Source organism: Macaca thibetana, chromosome 17 (genome assembly GCF_024542745.1).
Source record: "Macaca thibetana thibetana isolate TM-01 chromosome 17, ASM2454274v1, whole genome shotgun sequence".
NCBI classification, from domain to species: domain Eukaryota; kingdom Metazoa; phylum Chordata; class Mammalia; order Primates; family Cercopithecidae; genus Macaca; species Macaca thibetana.
Window position 1 is genome coordinate 60,971,425 of NC_065594.1, and position 19,218 is coordinate 60,990,642.

At 35.9% G+C, this 19,218-nt stretch overlaps 1 long non-coding RNA gene across 1 annotated transcript in view; it reads left to right on the plus strand.

Annotated features, from left to right (window-relative positions):
- Window positions 1-19,218, plus strand: part of LOC126940622 (uncharacterized) — a 54,420-nt gene continuing 35,202 nt past the window's right edge. Inside the window, exons 1-2 of the long non-coding RNA XR_007720839.1 lie at window positions 1-118; window positions 1,904-2,104. This is a non-coding gene — a long non-coding RNA (uncharacterized LOC126940622). The remainder of the gene's footprint in view (window positions 119-1,903; window positions 2,105-19,218) is intronic.

The following is a 19,218-nucleotide window of genomic DNA, read 5'->3' on the forward strand; positions in this document are numbered from 1 at the left end:
TTAAGTTCTAGGGTACATGTGCACAATGTGCAGGTTTGTTACGTGTGTATACATGTGCCATGTTGGTGTGCTGCACCCATCAACTCATCAGCACCCATCAACTCGTCATTTACATCAGGTATAACTCCCAATGCCATCCCTCCTCCCTCCCCCCTCCCCACAATAGGCCCCGGTGTGTGATGTTCCCCTGCCCGTCCGGTGGCGCAATCAGTTAGTGCGCGGTACTTATAAGCAATAGCTTTTATTAGCTGGGTCAATGGCTTGCTCTTTCTTCACCATTAAAGTGTCCCTACTATATCTTCTTTGCTCCTGTTTTCTTCAAAGCCAGACAAATTGGCTCCACTTTCCAGCAAAACAGTGGGTCCATCTGTCAGTAGAGTACAAAAAGAACAGAAAATCCCATACTTCTGACTGTATTAATCCGTAGCTACATGCAATTTTCACAGTCAATCTCAGTGTGCACATGTAACAACTCACATCTCACTTGCACTTGTAACTATAAATCATGGTGTCAGGGGAAGCAGGCACGAGTAAACCAAAACAGATAAAGATATGTACTCACACACAAATTAACATTCAAAAATCACTTTTTGATTACATAGTTCATAATTTATAAAATTCTTTACTCAGTTTTGATTGTAAAACATAGGGATATCTCAAATAAATTGAGCTCTCTAATTAAATTTCTTAAGTCAGTATTTTAAAATACATTATATTAACTGTATGGGAAGTAAAATAGAAGTATTCAATATTTATTCATTCTCCTATTAATTTGTCATATTTTCAAAACAAAATTATTGAGCACCTAATCTCTGCTTTACATTAGTAAACAAAAATAGTTAAGTCAAGGAATTATCATTGGGTTGGTCTTAGAGAAAAGCAAAAGAAGTGTAGTCCTTGGTCAGGTAACTCTCTGATGTAAAATGTATTTTCTGCCTGTGTGTTTATCACTCTGTCTGTATGTGTATTTCCCTAACTGGTTGTAGCCATAACATTAGGTAACATGTATAAAATGCTTAGGAATGTTCCTGGCACAAATTAAGTATTTGATAAACTAAGACAGTTAACTCATTAGCATATATAAATTCCACTTTCTACATCCATGAGAAAAAGAAAAATATATTTATTTGATACGGGTGTTGTCGGGATTGAATGAGATAATGCATGTAGCCCAAATTTTATATATACAGTTTAATTAATACTAACCCCACCCCCTAAAAAACTGCATATGATATGAGCATAGGATGATTTCCACAAATTATGTTAACATTAACTGAAAAATTATTCATTTAATTCTCCTTTGCAATTGATAAACTCTGAAGTCTCAAATATACTTTGAATATAAACAACACTGATTTATCAAGCTTTCTGATTATCCTATGGGATGAGAGCTCTATCTAATCCTTTAGAAAAGTGAAACTTTGAAAAAGTGTCTAGTTAGTGGTGAAATGGTATTTTGACAAGACAAATTATTTCTTTTTTTGAGGTAAATTTTAATGCTGAATCAGTAGATTTATTGCACTGATTTTTTATGAGTAAAATTATTACATTCAAACTCATGCACAGAGTATTTTACTGAATGACATTCTGCAGTAAGACCTGTCATGAATATTGCTGAGAGACACAGAGTATAATTCCTACTTGAAACTTAAATTATAAAACTCTCAAGGATCTTCTCAAATGGCATTCAATAAATCCATGCTATGTCTTTGGAAGGGAAATATTTCTAAAGTATATTACACTGATTGTCACTGTTAAATACTTTTTTATTTGTGTGTATGTGTAAGGGTTGCTTTAAAACTAATTTCAGAATAAATGAAAACCAGCACAAAGAAGGCTAATCACGAAATTACTTTTACCTTAAAAGTTTTCATAGTTTTTTTCTCTTTTTTTTTTTCTCAAGTTGGCTGACTATGGATGTTGGATGCTAGCTCTCCTCAGAAAGATCAAAGTTACAGGCGAATGGCCATGATTTAAATGGAAATCTGAGGGAGTGGAGCAAGGACCTGTTGGAGCATCCATGGGAACAACCTGGGGCACAAAAGAGGAAAGTAGCAAGAGACTGGCAAAGATTGTCTCCCTAGAAACCTGGACCATGAAAAGGGTGAGTCATGGCTTCTCTTGTCTCCTCACCTGTGTGACAATCTGATCTCCAAAGTGTTGGGGAGCCCCTCTGCCCTCACAATCCAGACAAGGATGTTAGTGGTGATGGGACCTTGCTAAGGACAATAAATTGGGTGGTCAGTTCGTGCAGGTATTCCCATACACAAATTGAACTGGCAGGTGCCACACTGGTTGTACATGTACTATAGGCCACTGTTCTCCCCAGGGGACTTCAGCCCTTAGGTTGCCACATCACCAGATACCTCACAAACATAGCCCATGACCTGCTCTGACTTTGACAACCATATGGTGCCAGCAGATCCCTGAGGAGCTGTGGGTTCCTTAAAGATCTAGCCCTCAGTGTGGGCTGCCTTTAGGGAAGAGGGGAGCACAGCCCTCCAATCTGCCTTTGGGACAAAGGAAACATGGACATGGAGTCAATTGATGAAGGGGGTGGAATTGACTGCTGGAAATAGAAATGAGAAAGAGGTTATCTCCTGTTGCCCCCATCCACTGTTGCAGACACAACAGAGTGAAGGGTTGGGCCCATCTCCTGCTCATTACATAAGGCAGTACTATCCTGGCCATAAAGGGCAGACAAATCACAGAGCTGTCTGTCTGCTCTGGACTGGGGGAAGAGGCTTAGCCCTGAAACCTATTTTGTAGTAGCCACCAGAAGGGAATTTCTTTGGTTCTTCATCACAGATAGGAGGCAGAGGACAATGATTATATGAACTAAAGGTCACAAACCCTGCAACAGGGCCCTGATATGAAAGCAGAGCATGTTCCTACTTGCCCAGGATAAGCAGCTAGTGCAGTGCCTCAACCCTGCCCCCAATATCTCAGCATACCCCAATATGCTGATTCCCTCCTTCTCCTATTAGGGTAGGTTCCTCCCCTCATTCACAGGGTCCTGGAGAGTGGGTGGCTTTTACTCTTAAGTGACACCTACTGCATGGAATACTGAACTGTACCACCAATAAAAAACTGCTGTCAGAAGGTCCCAGTGCTAGTGAATGAGATAAGCTTTATGAGACCTGTGCAGTCTCAGCCCTGTAGAAGATAGTGCATCAACTCATATGTCCAATACATCACTACAACAAGCAGCATGTGAGAAAACCACAACAGAGAGGGTATCCACAACCAAGAAACCTATATAGAGACATGGCCCCCTGAAAGCACCCAAAAATGAAGCCAAATATTCATACTCAATACACACCACAGTCATATCCTCAAGGGAAAAAAGAATAAAATGTAGAAAATTCCATTCAAATGATAGCAAATAAAAAAAATAAAAGGAACTGTTGCTTCAGATGAGAAGGAATCAGTGTGAAGACACTAGCAGAACAAAAAACCTGAGTGTTGACACCTCTGAAGGAAGACACCAATTCTTCAGCAAAGGATCCTAACAAAAATGAAAATTCTAAAATGACAGATAAAGAATCCAATAGGAAGTACAATGAGATTCAAGAAAAAATTGAAAATCAAAGCAAAGAATCCAGAAAAATGATTCAGGATATAAAAGACGAGATTGCTATATTTAATGGAAAAACAAGTAGAAATTCTGGAATTGAAAAATTTACTAATTTCAAAATATAGTTGGAAGCTTTACTAATAGACTAGACCAACCAGAAGAAAAATTTTCAGAGCTTGAAGATCAGTTTTTTGAATTAACCTAGACAAAAATAAAGAAAAAAAATTGTTTTTAATTAAACTAAGCTTTAGAGAAATATGGGATTACCTAAGTTGACCAAAGCTATGACCAAAACTTATAAAACATTCTTGAGAGAGAAGAAAAAGTAAGCAAATTGAAAAAAAATATATTTGAGAGAATAATTCAGGAAAATTTCCCTAGTCTTCCCAGAAAGGTAGACACCCAGATACAAGAAATTTAGAGAACACCTGTAAGATAATGTACAAGAAAAACTTCACCAAGACATATGATCATCTGACTATTCAAAGTCAACACTAAAGAAAAAATCTTAAAGGCAGCTAGATAAAAGGGTCAAATCACCTATAAAGGTACACCCATCAAGCTAACAGTGGATTTCCCAGCAGAAACCTTACATGCCAAAAGAGATTGTGAGCCTACTTTTAGACTCCTTAAAGAAAAATAATGCCAGCCAAAATTTTATATCCTGCCAAACTAAGCTTAATAAATAAATGAGTAATCAAGTCATTCCCATACAAGGAAATGCTAAGGGCAATTGTCACAACTAGACTGGCGCCATAAAAAATGCCCAGAGTAGTTCTAAATATGGAAATGAAAAGATGAACTTGCTACAACAAAAGCACTCATAAATGCAAAGTACATATATCCTATAAAGCAAATACACTATTGAGACTACAAAGCAACTACCTAAAAACACTATGACAGGAACAAAACTTCACGTGTCAATATTAACTTTGAATGTAAATGGCCTAAATGCTCCACTTAAAAGATATAGACTGGCAAATTGGATAAAAATAAAAACCCAACCATCTACTGCCCTCAAAGGACCCCTAATGAATAATGACACCCACAAGCTCAAAGTAAGAGAAAAATATGTTATGCAAATAGAAAACCAAAAAGACCAGACATTTTTATTTTTTACTGTATAAAACAGACTTTAAATCAACAACAGTAAAACAAAACACAACAAATCAAAGAAGGATATTATATAATGATAGAAGGGTTAACCAGCAAGAACATATAACTATCTTAAATATATACACAACCATCACCGGAACACACAGGTGTATTAAAGAACCACTGCTAGACCTAAGAAAAAGAGATAGATAGCTATATACTATAGTGTGGGAATTCAACACCCCAGTGACAACACTAAACAGATCATTAAAGTAGAAAACTAACAAAGAAACTCTGGACATAAATTAAACTCTTGACCAAATTGACCTAATATATAGCTATAGAGCATTCTACTCACCAACTGCAGAATATACATTTTTCTCATCTATGCATGAAACATTCTCCAAAATTGACCAGCTACTTGGTCACAAAGCAAGTCTCAATAAACTCAAAAGAATCAAAATCATATGGAGTATTTTCTTAGACAACAGTGTGGAAAAGTAGAAATCAATACAAAGAGGAACTCTCAAAACTACACAAGGACATGGAAAATAAACAGGTTGCTCCTGACTGATTTTTGGGTGAATAACAAAATTGGGCAGAAATCAGAAAAAAAAAATTGAAACAAATGAAAATATATACACAGCATAGACACAGTAACCTCCAGGATACAGCAAAAGCAATGTTAAGAGGAATGTGCATAGTGCTAAATGTCTGTATTAAGAAGCTGGAAAGATCTCACATTAACACAAAAAAGTAACATTGCACTTCAAGGAACTAGAGCATAGGAAAGGTAGCATAGGAAAATAAATAACAAAGGTCAGGGCAGAACTTAATGAAATGGGACCAAATAAATCATACGATGTATCAACAAAATGTAAAGTTGGTTTTTTGAAAAGGTAGATGGAATTGGGTGTTCTGAAAGATGAGATGTAGTCAGCCAACAAGAAGACTTGGGGAAGAATCTCTCAGGTAGAGGGAGAACAAATAAAAGTCTTGAGGTGGGCATTCATGAGCGACTATGAAGGAAGAAACAGGAACCAGCATGCCTAAGAAGAAACAAAATTGATGGACCACTGCCTAGATTAATGAAGAACAAAAGAGAATATTTTAATAAGCTCCACCAGAAATGACACCCATGATGTTACAACTGATACCACAGACATATATGTAAGACTATCATTGAACACTATGTTCACAACTAGAAAACTGGGAGAAAAAGGATAAATTGCTAGATACAACCTCCCATGATTGAATCAGGAGGAAATTTAAATCCTGAATATAACAATAATGAGCTATGAAGTTGAGTCAGTAATAACAAATCTACTCACTAAAAGAGCCCTGTATTGAGTGGACTCATACCTGACTTCTACCAGCTCTGCAAGAAAGGTTTAGTACCCATCTTACTGCAAGGGTTCAAAAAAATTGACAAAGAGAGACTTCCTGATACCAAAAATCTGGCAAGGACCCAAGAAAAAAAAAAGAGGAAACCTCAGACAGAAATCCCACATGAACAACCTCCAAAAATTTTCAACAAAATACTAGCAAACTGAATCCAGCAGCACTTTAAAAACATAATTCAATAATCAAGTGTTTTATTCTGGGGTCACAGGGGTGTTTTAATACAGATTAATAAATCTGATTCATCACTAAACAGAATTAAAAACAAAACCATATGATTATCTTAATAGACACAGAAAAAGCATTTAATAAAATCCAACATCCTTTCATGATAAAAACCTTCAATAAACTAGGCATTGAATAAACATAACTCAAAATAATAAAAGCCATACATGACAAACCCACAGCTGGTATCACATTTAATGGGAAAATGTCAAAAGCATTTTCTCTAAGAATTGGAACAAGACAAAGATGTCCAGTCTCACCACTCCTGTTCAACATAGTACTGGAAGTATTAACCAGAGCAATCAGGCAAGAGGTAAAAATAAAAGGCATCCAAATTGGAAACGAGGAAGTCAAATTATCTCTGTTTACTGATGACTAGATCTACCTAGGAAACTTTACAGATTCTTCCAAAAGCCTCCCAGACCTGATGAATAATTTCAGTGAACTTTCAGAAAACAAAATTAATGCACAGAAATCAGCTGTATTTATATACACCAAAAATGCTCAAGCTGAGAACCAAATCAAGAATACAATCCCATTTAAAGTAGCCACAATAAAAATTCCAAGCAATTCATTTAACCAAGGAAGTGAAAAACTTCTACATGGAAAACTACAAACACTGATTTAAAAAATTGTAAATGACACAGACAAATGGAAAAACATCCCATGCTCATGGATAGGAAGAATCAATCTTATTAAAATAAATATATTGTTCAAAACAATCTAAAAATTCGAAGCTATTACTATCTAATTCCAATGCCATTGTCATTTCCAAATTAGTACTGAACATAGATGCATGACTGCCCTTCTTAATCTGAGTCATTTACCAGTAATACTGTCATTCTTTTTACTTTCCCCTTATGCATTTTTTAAGCTTTAAATAAGACAAATTAATCCTGCTTGCTTTCCCCAAAAGCCATTATATGCAATATACTTGTGTATTTAGAATGATTATCCCGAGGAATTCCACCTGTTTTGTCTGCTAGTGACATTTTAAAACTCACTCTGAGTGTATCTTCTTGAGATTCTTTTTTTTTTTTTTTTTAATATCCAGGATTTATTTTTTATTTTTTATTTTAAATTTATTTATTATTATTATACTTTAAGTTGTAGGGTACATGTGCATAACGTGCAGGTTTGTTACATATGTATACTTGTGCCATGTTGCTGTGCTGCACCCATCAACTCGTCATTTACATCAGGTATAACTCCCAATGTAATCCCTCCCCCCTCCCCCCTCCCCATGATAGGCCCCTGTGTGTGATGTTCCCCTTCCTGAGTCCGAGTGATCTCATTGTTCAGTTCCCACCTATGAGTGAGAACATGCGGTGTTTGGTTTTCTGTTCTTGTGATAGTTTGCTAAGAATGATGGATTCCAGCTGCATCCAAGTCCCTACAAAGGACTCAAACTCATCCTTTTTTATGGCTGCATAGTATTCCATGGTGTATATGTGCCACATTTTCTTAATCCAGTCTGTCACTGATGGACATTTGGGTTGATTCCAAGTCTTTGCTATTGTGAATAGTGCTGCAATAAACATACGTGTGCATGTGTCTTTATAGCAGCATAGTTTATAATCCTTTGGGTATATACCCAGTAATGGGATGGCTGGGTCATATGGTACATCTAGTTCTAGATCCTTGAGGAATCACCATACTGTTTTCCATAATGGTTGAACTAGTTTACAATCCCACCAACAGTGTAAAAGTGTTCCTATTTCTCCACATCCTCTCCAGCACCTGTTGTTTCCTGACTTTTTAATGATCGCCATTCTAACTGGTGTGAGAGATTCTTTTACCCACCACAATTATTTCTCCACTCACTTGATTAAAAAAAAAAATAGAGAAAGTTAAGGACCTCACATTACTTAATATATTACAGGCTTCATATATGAATGCACTCCCACTACTGGATTCCTACCTCTTAATTTGTCATCTGTGCCCTTAGTATTTTGTGCAGACCCATGAAACTGTACTCTTTATTATCAGCACCAGACTTTTAATTGCCAAAAGGCAGATAGCCTTAATTTGCTTGTTCCACAGCATATTAGTCCATTTTCATGCATCTGATAATGACATACCTGAGACTGGGAAGAAAAAGAGATTTAATGAACATACAGTTCCACATGGCTGGGGAGGCCTCATATGGTGCAAGGCAAGGGGGAGCAAGTCACATCTTACATGGATGGTGGCAGGCAAAGAGAAAGAACTTGTGCAGATCTCATGAGACTTACTATCATAAGAAAGACCCACCCCGATGATTCAATTACCTCCCAGTGGGTCCCTCCCAGTACATGTGGGAATTGTGGGAATCACAATTCAAGATGAGATTTTTGTGGAGATACAGCCAAACTATATCACTCAGTTTAACACAAAAGAAAATGAATAAGTACAGAAGAAAATAAATGGCAAAATGTATAAAGGGAAAATGCTGTGCTAATAATCTATCTATATCAACTTCATTGAATTAAATTTCTATGGAATAAATTATCTTTCCTAAGTACATAGCTTAGTGAGATTGACAAATGTGTGCAGTCAAGTTATCATGACCACAATAAAGATTTAGAATATTTTCATCATCTTAAAAACTTCCCTCATGCCCCTTTGTCATCAATATCTGTAGACTCTTTTGATCTCAAATGCTACTTTGTTTAACGTGATTATAGTTGGGTCTTTTCTAGGATTTCATATTAAGGAGAATATACAGTATATATTCTTTTTGGGCTTGGCTTATTTTACTTAGCATAGTGTTTTTGAGATTCATCTATGTTGTGGTGTGTATTAGTAGTTTGTTTCATTTAACTGTTTAGTAGTGTTCCTTTGGATGGCTATATCAAAGTTTACTTATCTACTCACCGGTTTTAGACAATTATGAATAATACTGCTCTGAAATAAAGACCAGTCTTTGTGTGGGCATATATTTTTATTTCTCCTGAGTAGATAACTAGGAGGGAAACTGGTGGTTGTATGTTAAGTATGCATTTACCTTAAAAAAACAACCAAACCAAAATACATACAAATAGCCAAAAGGTATATTAAAAGATGCTAAACATCACCAATCATCAGGAAAATGCAACTCAAAGCCACTCTGAGATATCTCCTCATATGTTTTAGCATGACTGTTATCAAAGACACAAAAGATAACAAGTGTTGGGAATGTGGAGAAAATGGTACAATGGTATACTTGTGCTTCAGTGTTGGTGGATATATATTCATAATTATATCCTCCTGCTGAATTGACCCCTTTATCATTTTATAGTGACCTATTTGTCTCTTCTTATACTTTTTATCTTGAGATTTGTCTAAAATAAGCATAGCTACTCCTAATACTTTTTTTTCCCATTGGCATGGAATGGTTCTCAATTTTTTTTATTTTCAGTCTATGCTTGTCTTTATAGCTGAAGTGTGGTCGTTGTAAGCAACAGATCACTTGGTCTTGTTCTGTGTGTGTGTGTGTGTGGTTTTTTTTTTCATTCGGCCACTCAATGTGTTTTGATTTGATAATTTAGTCCATTTTTACTAATCTTTATTATTGATAAGTAGGGACTTACTCCTGCCATTTTGTTATTTGTTTTCTGGTTGTTTTGTAATCTTCTCTTCCTTCCTTCCATCCTTCCTTCCTTCCTTCCTTCCTTCCTTCCTGTCTTCCTTTTATGTTTGTATTTTTTCTTTCCTGTCTTCCTTTTAGTGAAGGCATTTTTCTCTGCTGGTGTGTTTTAACTTCTGACTTTTTATTTTTTGTTTATCTATTACATGTTTTTAGATTCGAAACTTGCACTTATCTTATAGCCCATTATCTTAAAATGATGCCAACTTAATAGTGATTGCACAAACAAATTACCATGTAAGCAAAAAGAAAACTAATAAAACCTCTACACTTTAAGTTTGTCTCCTCATTTTTTATATTTTTGTTGTTTTTATTTATATCTTACTATGCTGTCTATGCATTGGAAATTGTAGTTATTATTTTTAATCAATTCATCTTTTCATCTTTCTACTTAAGATAGGAGTAATTTAAATACCACATTTACATTTTTATAATATTCTGTGTTTTCTGTGTACTCACTATTCACAGATAGTTTTGCACCTTCAGAAGATTTCTTATTGCTCATTCACATCTTTTTCTCCAGATTGAAGAAGTCTCTTTAGCGATTTTTTTGTAGTACAGATCTGGTGTTGATCAAATCTCTTAGCTTTTATTTGTTTGGGAAAGTGTTTATTTCGCCTTCACATTTTAAGGATATTTTTCCCAGATACACAAATTCTGGGGTAAAAGTTTTTTCCTTCAGAATTTTATGTCATTTCTCTCTCTCCTGGTCTGTAAGGTTTTCACTGAAAAGTCTGCTGTAAATTGTATTGAAGCCCCATTTTATGTTATTTGTTTCTTTTCCCTTGCTGCTTTGAGGATCCATCCTTCAGCCTTTGGGGATTTGATTATTAAATGCCTTCAGTTAGTTTTCCTTGTGTTACATTTGCTAGGTGTTCTTTAACCTTCTTGGACTCGAACACTGTTATTTTTCTCTAGGTCTGAGAAGTTCTCTGTTATGTCCCTTTGAATATAAGTTTTAGCCCTTGCCGTCTACCTCCTCTTTAAGGCCAATAACGCTTAAATTTGCCCCTTTGAGGCCATTTTCTAGATCTTCCAGGTGTGCTTTATTCCGTTGTATTACTTTTTGTTTTGTCTTCTCGGACTGTGTATTTTCGTATGGTTTTTCTTCAAGCTCACTTATTTCTTCTGCTTGATCAATTCTCCTGTTAAGAGAATCTGATGCATTCTTCAGCATGTCAGTTGCATTTTCTTTCTCTTTTAAGTTTTTTTTTTCTTTGAGAAATGGTCTTACTGTCTCACTCAGGCTGGAGTGCAGTAGCATGATCATGGCTTATTGCAGCCTCTACCTCTCAGGCTCAAGTGATCCTCCCAGCTCAGCCTCCCAAGTAGCTGGGACTACAGGCATGTACTACCATGCCTGGCTAATTTTTTCTTTTCTTTTTTTTCTTTTTCTTTTTCTTTTTTTTTTTCTTTCTTTTTTTTTTTTTTTTTTGTAGAGATAGAGCTTCACCATGTTACTTAGGTTGTTCTCAAACTTCTGTGCTCAAGCAGTTCACCTGCCTTGGGCTCCCAAATTGTTGGAATTACAGGCATGAGACACTATACCTGGCCGTCAACTGCATTTTCAACTCCAGAATTTTTGTTTGGTTCTTTCTAATTATTTCAATCTCTTTATAAAATTTTTCTAATAGAATTCTGAATTACTTCTCTGTGTTATCTTGAATTTCTTTAAAGTTCCTCAGCACACCTATTTTGAATTCTCTCTCTGAAAGGTCACGCATTTCTGCTTCTCCAAGATTGGCCCCTGGTACCTTATTTATTTCTTTTGGTGAGGTCATGTTTTCCTGGATAGTCTTGATGCTTGTGGATGTTTGTTGGTATGTGGGCATTGAAAAGCTAGGTATTTATTGTAGTCTTTGCAGTCTGGGCTTGTAGGCTTCCCAGGTATTTGAAGGAACTTGGGGGTTGTGATCTCAGTTTTTGGTCACTGCAGCCTTACCTGCATTAGGGGATACCCCACAGTAGGTAATGCTGTGTTCTTGCAGATTGTAGAGGTACTGTCTTGGTGGTCTCGGAGGTCTTGGATAAGATCCAGAAGAATTCCCTTGATTACCAGACAGAGACTCTTGTTCTCTTTCCTACTTTCTCCCAAACAGAGTTTCTGTGAGCTGAGCTTCCTGGAGATGGGGGAGGGTTGACACAACCACCTCAGTGGTCAGCACCACTGGAACTGCACTCTGTCAGACCTGAAGCCCGCACAGAACTGAATCTCACACCAAGCCCACTATAACTACTACCTGGCCACTGCCTATGTTTGCTTAAGGTCCTAGGGCTATATAATCAGCAGGCTCTATCATCAGCCAATCTTATTCCCTTCTCTTGAAGAGAAGGGATTATGGGCAGGTTCAGAGACGCTGTCTGGGAGCAAGGGCCTGGAGTCAGAAACCTAAGAAATCTACCTGCTATTCTATTCTAGTGCATCTGAGCCGGCACCAAAACCACAAGACAAAGTCCTTCCCACTCTTCCCTCTCCTTTCCCCAGGCAGAGGAGGGTTTTCCATGTCCAACCACCACAGGCCGTTGTGGAGGCCTGCCAGGGTACTGCTAACATTCACATAAGGCCCAAAGACTCTTCAGTCAGCTTGTAGTCGGGAAGTGATAAATCCCACTAGGACTGGGTTCCTCCCTTCAGGGCAGTGGGCTCCCTTCTGGCCCATGGTGTATCTAGAAATACTCTCCAGAAGCTAGGGCCTGGGGTGTGGACTTCGCAGCTCTGCTTTGTGCCCTGTTCTAGTGTGGCTGAGTTGCTCTTCAAGTTGCAAGACAAAATCCTCCTTAATTTTATCTCACCTTTCCTCAAGCAGAAGGAAGGAGTCTCCTTTGCAGCTGTGAGCTGTGGTGCCTTGGATTGAGGAAAGGGTGGCACAAGCACTCCCTTGGCCACCCTTGCTGTGTCTCACTAGGTCATGTGACTCCCAAGTCCGCTGGCTCCAAGCACAACACAGCACTAGGACATGCCTAGGAGTTGCAGTCCGTGTGGCCTAGACTCCCTTTCAGGTTTATTTAGGGCCCCAGACTAATTTAGCCCATGGTGGCCAGCATTGCTGATATTTAAGTTCTGACTACTGGGATGAGCAATTCCCCTCTGGATAGCGCTGTTCTAAATATTCCCTCCATGGGCATCAGCTGAGTTCTGCCCAGTGTTGGCAGCACTGTATTCCCATGCAAAGTCCCACAAGTGCACAGAATTTCTGTCAGCACCATGTGGTCACTACCAAGGGATGGGGAAAGGGTGATGTCAGCAATTCAAGACTGTCTTTCCTACCCTTTTCAGTACCTCTTTAAGCAATATGAAGTTACACCCAGGTACTGTGATTGCTTACCTGATTTTTGGTTCTCATGAAAGTATTTTTTTGTGTAGATAGATGTTAAATTTGGTGTTCTTGTGGGGAGGAACGTCGATGGAGGCTTCTATTCAGCCATTGTATTAGTCTGTTCCCACACTGCTATAAAGACATACCTGAGACTAGGTAATTTATAAAGAAAAGAGGTTTAACTGACTCACAGTTCTGCATAGCTGGGGAGGCCTTAGGAAGCTTATAATCGTGGTGGAAGGTGAAGGGGAAGCAAGGCAAGTCTTACATGGCATAGGAAAGAGAGAGCGAAGGGGGAGGTACTACACTTTTAAAGTATCAGATCTTGTCAGAACTCACTATCATGAGAATGGCAATGGAGAAATCTGCCCTCGTGATCTAATCACCACCCACCCTGCCCTTCCTATAACACATGGGGATTACAATTTGAGATGAGATTTGGATGGGGGCACAGGGCCAAACCATATCAAGCATCTTACTCTGCCTCTTGCCTCCACTTCTTAGTTTTCAAATGTGTTCTCTTTGTTTTCTGAAGCCACATTATCTGGGTTTCTTTCTGATCTGCTGGCCCCTTCTTAGTCTTCTTTAATGTGTTTTGTTCTTTTTTGTGAATTACAGTGTTGGGGTATCCTTAACTTCAGTCTTAATCTCTGCCTCTCTATCCACATTCCTTCACTCTTGGAAAATAGCTTAGTTTTTTATAACATTTGTACATTGACAACTCACACATTTCAGCAGCCAGGTCTGACTCAGAATTTAAGTGGAACATATTTTTAGCAGTCTCTTGATACCACCACTTAAATAACCACTCTGTATCTCAAACTTTACATATTCAAAGAAAAATTTTGGTTTCTACGCTTGTAACGCTGTTATTTTCCCAATGTTGTCCCCCCAATAATTACATAATACTTTACTACATATTAGATAAAAAATTTATTAATTATCCCTGATATTTTTTCACCTTCAGCTCTCTCACAGATTGAATTCATTAGCAATTTCTAACAGCTTAAAATCCAGAAAATATGCTAAATTCATGCACTTCTCTTCATTTCATACTACTGTCCTTGTTTATATCATTTCCAAAGTACTTCACCTGCTACATAAACTACTTCAATGCCTTCTGACAGATCTTACTGTTCCCACTTCCACCATCCTAATCTATTCTTCATTCAGAGACATAATTATCTTCTAAAGTATCAGAATTATTTCATAATTACCCCCAATTAATTTGAGAAACTTCAAAGAAAAAAAATGACTTGAATCATGAATTATTTTCCTATTTAATTTTTCCATTCCAATGAATCTCAACAAGAAAAGTCAGTAATAAAATACTTGTCCTATAATAGGTAATCTCAAAAATTAATTTTAATAATATCAAGTTGATGCATTCCTATCACAAAAGACCATAAGGAAATATTTGGAAATTCATATTCTCTTAAGCTATTTTATTAAGTATAGCATATAATGTTATTTTCTTTTGATTTGTGATGACAATGTTTGAACACTAGAAATCATGATTCAGTTGAAAATTTTCTTTTCAATAAATACTTATCCATGTATTGCACAAAATGTTATAGCATGACTTTGGCAGAAATCCCTTGGAAACATATCAGAGATATATCTCACTTTTCCAAGATAAAACAATTACATAAAAACAATTGTTTTTATTTTAATGTATGGTTTATTAGAGTTAGAATTTTTATGTTACCATGGTGTGAAAATGTTGTTTTTACTTTATCCAAAACGTCAGAGTGTTTCATGAAATTGAACCAATAATGTGTGAACCTTGATAGCTATGTAAAACTAGTTCTTGGGCTACTAAGGACCATTCTTCTGTCCTTTCAAAAAGGTAAACTACTTCATTGTATACGCCAGGTTTTTATCAAAGTTCTTTGCTCCATTTATAATGTTAGCAGAATTATATTTAGAAGAGTATTTTGCCTGAATCTTACCTTCATCCCTAGAAAAATCAGCACGTGGGTGCTCATGTACTCTACCTGTTTTTTAGAGATAATAAATGTGAGGTGCAACAACTTGCCCCTAATATCAGAAAGCACACTCCAGGCCACTGGACCACAGCATCTTCGTGGATGTAAAAGAACTTGACTCTTCACAGGTTTTCATCTCCTCTCTGGGAAACATTTGCCTAAACAGAGCCTCTAGGATACTTGTTACTTCCAGCCCAATATAATTACAATTAGTAAAATATCACCAATTCAATAGTACAATATTCTGTGGAATGCAAGATAATAATGCGCCCAACAGACTAATTTATGGTAAAGAGCAGGAGAATAAATATTGTCCTGTAAAGACAAACAGGTTTTTATTGTTTTTATTGATGGAGACTGAAGAGAATACATGTGTTAGGTCAATAACAATATTACAAATGATAAAGGCTATGTTGATCTGCTCCAGTAAACACACAACATCCAGCATGGTGGTTTAGGATTATCATAGCCCATTGTCATCTGCCACAATCCATCTGGTTTTCAAAAGGGAGGCGAGACAACCTATTTTTTAAGTCTTTTAATAAGTTAAGTTGCATTAACTTCTTCAACTTTTTCCAGAATGTGATTTTTTTTTTAATTACTATTTATTCTAGTGGTACAATCCTTCTTGGAACCATTAAAATTAGGCTGCTTTGTAGGGCTACATGTAGGGCTAAATTTCAGTGCAGTCTTTTTTGTGGCTGTAAGAGACAATATATTACAGTCTGCCTAAAATCCATGGATAAGAACTACTGACTTTTCACAGTATGAAATGAGTTGCCCAGTGGCTTTTTCATTTTGCAAAAATTTCAATGTCATTTCAATTGTCATTATGTTTCGATTCAAAACTACTGACTTGACAGTATGAAATAAGTTGCCCAGCGACTTTTTCATTTTGCAAAAATTTCAATGTCATTTACAGAAGCCAACCATCTCCAAAATCTGTATAATTATCATTGCCATCATACAAGTCAACTGCAACAACCACTGCTCTTTCCAACACCTCAGCTTCTGCCTGCACCCTCTCCCAATTAAACGTGTTAAAGCCTCAGTAGTTTTACTGCCACTTTATGACAGAGATTATCACCATCTCACCTCTAAAAGCCAATGGTGTCCATATTACTATCAGTCCATTAAATTATTCTGCTCCCAAGTCCTATTGAAAGTAACTATTGCTTACGATGAATTTATTAACAACTGTCCTAACTGGTGTTCTTAGAAAGAAAAACGTATTTTCTCCTAAACCCATTGTCCAAAACTTACTCCTTTGAAACGCTAACTGTGCCTCAGGGTGCTGAACAGAACCAGGGAATTTTAGAGTTTAGGAGGCAGAAGATATGACATGTGCAAGGCAAAGAACTGTGGGGTTTATACACATAGGTGGACATCACCTAGAGTTGAAATATACATCAGTTACTGAAGTGAAAACAAAATTGCTGAGGATCCATGGACAGAAGCCAAGAGATCTAAGGTGACCCATTAAAAGTTTTCTGATACATATACTACTCAACAGATTTTAAAATCTCAATCAATCATGATCAAGATAAGTGAAAAGAAATATACATCTGGAAATAGTAAAGTAAAAAAGCAAAACACAGATAAAAAAGAAAAGATCAGAAAGACACCCTGAGAGATAAGGCTAACTACCATAGAAGCAACAGCCACTAAAAGGACAATTCAATTTCATGGCGGCATAAAATGCTAAATGAGAATGAAATACCATCTTCAATATTTTTAGAGGAATGAAATGCCCAGCTTTAATTTTAGACATATAAAAGATCTTTTAAGAATGAAAATACTTTTAGATCAAGCTTAGAGTATTTGCATTATGGTATCTTCAAAAAGGAAATTCTAAGAGATGCTATTTCAGAACACAGAGAAATATTTTAAAATGGAAGATTTTAGATAGAATAGGAATAGAAAGAACAAAAATATAGATGTGTTCAAGAATCCAAAGAAATATTGAAGGTAAAATAAAGTTAGATTGTCATATGTAAACTGAAAAGCAAAACTAAAATATAAAGCAACAATAGCATATCAGAAGGGGTTGAAAGACAATTTCCTTGTATTATTATATAAAGACAAAAGTCCTTCTACTATTTTACAGATATTGATTAGTTTTAGGCCTTACTAAGTTAATTATTTATACTGTAGTTCTTGAGATAACCATTCAAATTAGAAATGTTCATTATTCCAAACCAGGAGGAGAAAAATATTAAAATAAAATAAAATTAGTTCACAAAAATGAAAAAAAAAAGAAGAAATGGGAAAATAGAACACATAAATGAGTTAATAGGTATAAACTCAAATATGTAAAAAAAATGATAATTATCAGTAACACAACTAGTATTTCTAGCAAACTTATATTATATACACTCTTCTTCCAAGCAGGGCTTAGATGCTCCCTTTGGAGACTGATACTAAATTTCATGCGTAAGTCACATTTAAAACACAATTGTTTTCCAGTGTTACATAGCAAAATCACTTTTGCCAACAAACACATTCAATTCTTTCATCTACAGCTGCCTTTCAGTTATATCCATGAAAAAATATACATCTTTAAAAGTGAGTCTTTGCCAAACTTGTGTATTGAAAATCACACTATACTTTAAATTCAGGATTGTTATTAGACAAAAATAACACACATCTGGATGTGCAAGAACTGGAAGTTAAGCATGCATTTAGTTCAATGGTCTAAATAATAATTTTATCACATACTTGGAATAAAGTAATCTCATACTGTCTGAAGGAAGAGCAAACTGGTAATATCTTCTAGAAGGTGATCAGAAAATATGTATAAAAGCCTTTAAAATGTTCATGCCCTTTGACTTTGCAATCCTTTTATTAGGATTCTACCCCAGTATGATAGAGTTACAAACAAGCATTTGTAAAGAATACTATATTGTAATATTCAAGAAGCTTTGAAAACCAGTCATAAATATCTTACACAAGTTGTATTACATAAGCACCATTAAAATCATGTAAAATTATATCACATTTAAAAAATATTTAATTATTTAAGTTATAAAACATGCTCCAGTTAAGCATCCAGATATATAAAGCAAATATTATTATAGCTAAAGAGAGAGATAGGCCCCAATACACTATTTATTGGAGACTTCAACACTCCACTTTCAGCTATAGAAAGATCTTCCAGACAGAAAATCAACAAAGAAACATTAGACTTAACCTGCATTATAGGCCAAATGGATCTAATAGGTATTTAAAAAATATTTCATCCAACAGCTGCAGAGTATACAATGTTTTCCTCATCATATGTATCATCCCTAAGTATGGGTGTTAATATGTTAGGTCATGAAACAAGTCTTAAAACATTCAGAAAAATGGAAATAGCATCAAGCATCTTCTCTGACCCCAATAAAACTAGAAATTAATTACAAGAGGAATTTTGGAAACCATAAAAATACATGGAAATCAAACAATATGCTTCTGAATAATCAGTGGGTCAATGAAGAAATCAAGAAAAGATTGAAAATATTTATTGCAACAAATAATAATGAAAACATACTAAAACCTTTGAATTTCTGTAGTTTCTGTTCTAATGTGATACGGCAAAAGGAATACTAAGAGGAAACTTTATAGCTGTAAATGTCTACATCAAAAAAGAAAAAAAGCATCAAATGAACAATCTAATAATGCATCTTAAAGACTACAAAAGCAACAACAAACTAGCCCAAAATTAGTAGAAGAAAATAAATAATAAAGATCAGAGCAGAAATAAATGAATTTGAGATGAAGAAGACAATGCAAAAGATCAATGACATAAAAAGTTGCTCTTTTGAAAAGATAAACAAAACTGAAAAACCTTTAGCTAGACTAAGAAAAAAAGAGAGAAAATACAAAGAAATAAAATTAGAAATGAAAGAGGAGACATTACAACTGATACTACAGGAAATCAAAGGATCATTGTGGCTACTATTAGTAACTATATGTCAATAAATTGGAAAATCTAGAAGAAATGGACAGATTCTTAGATACATACTACCT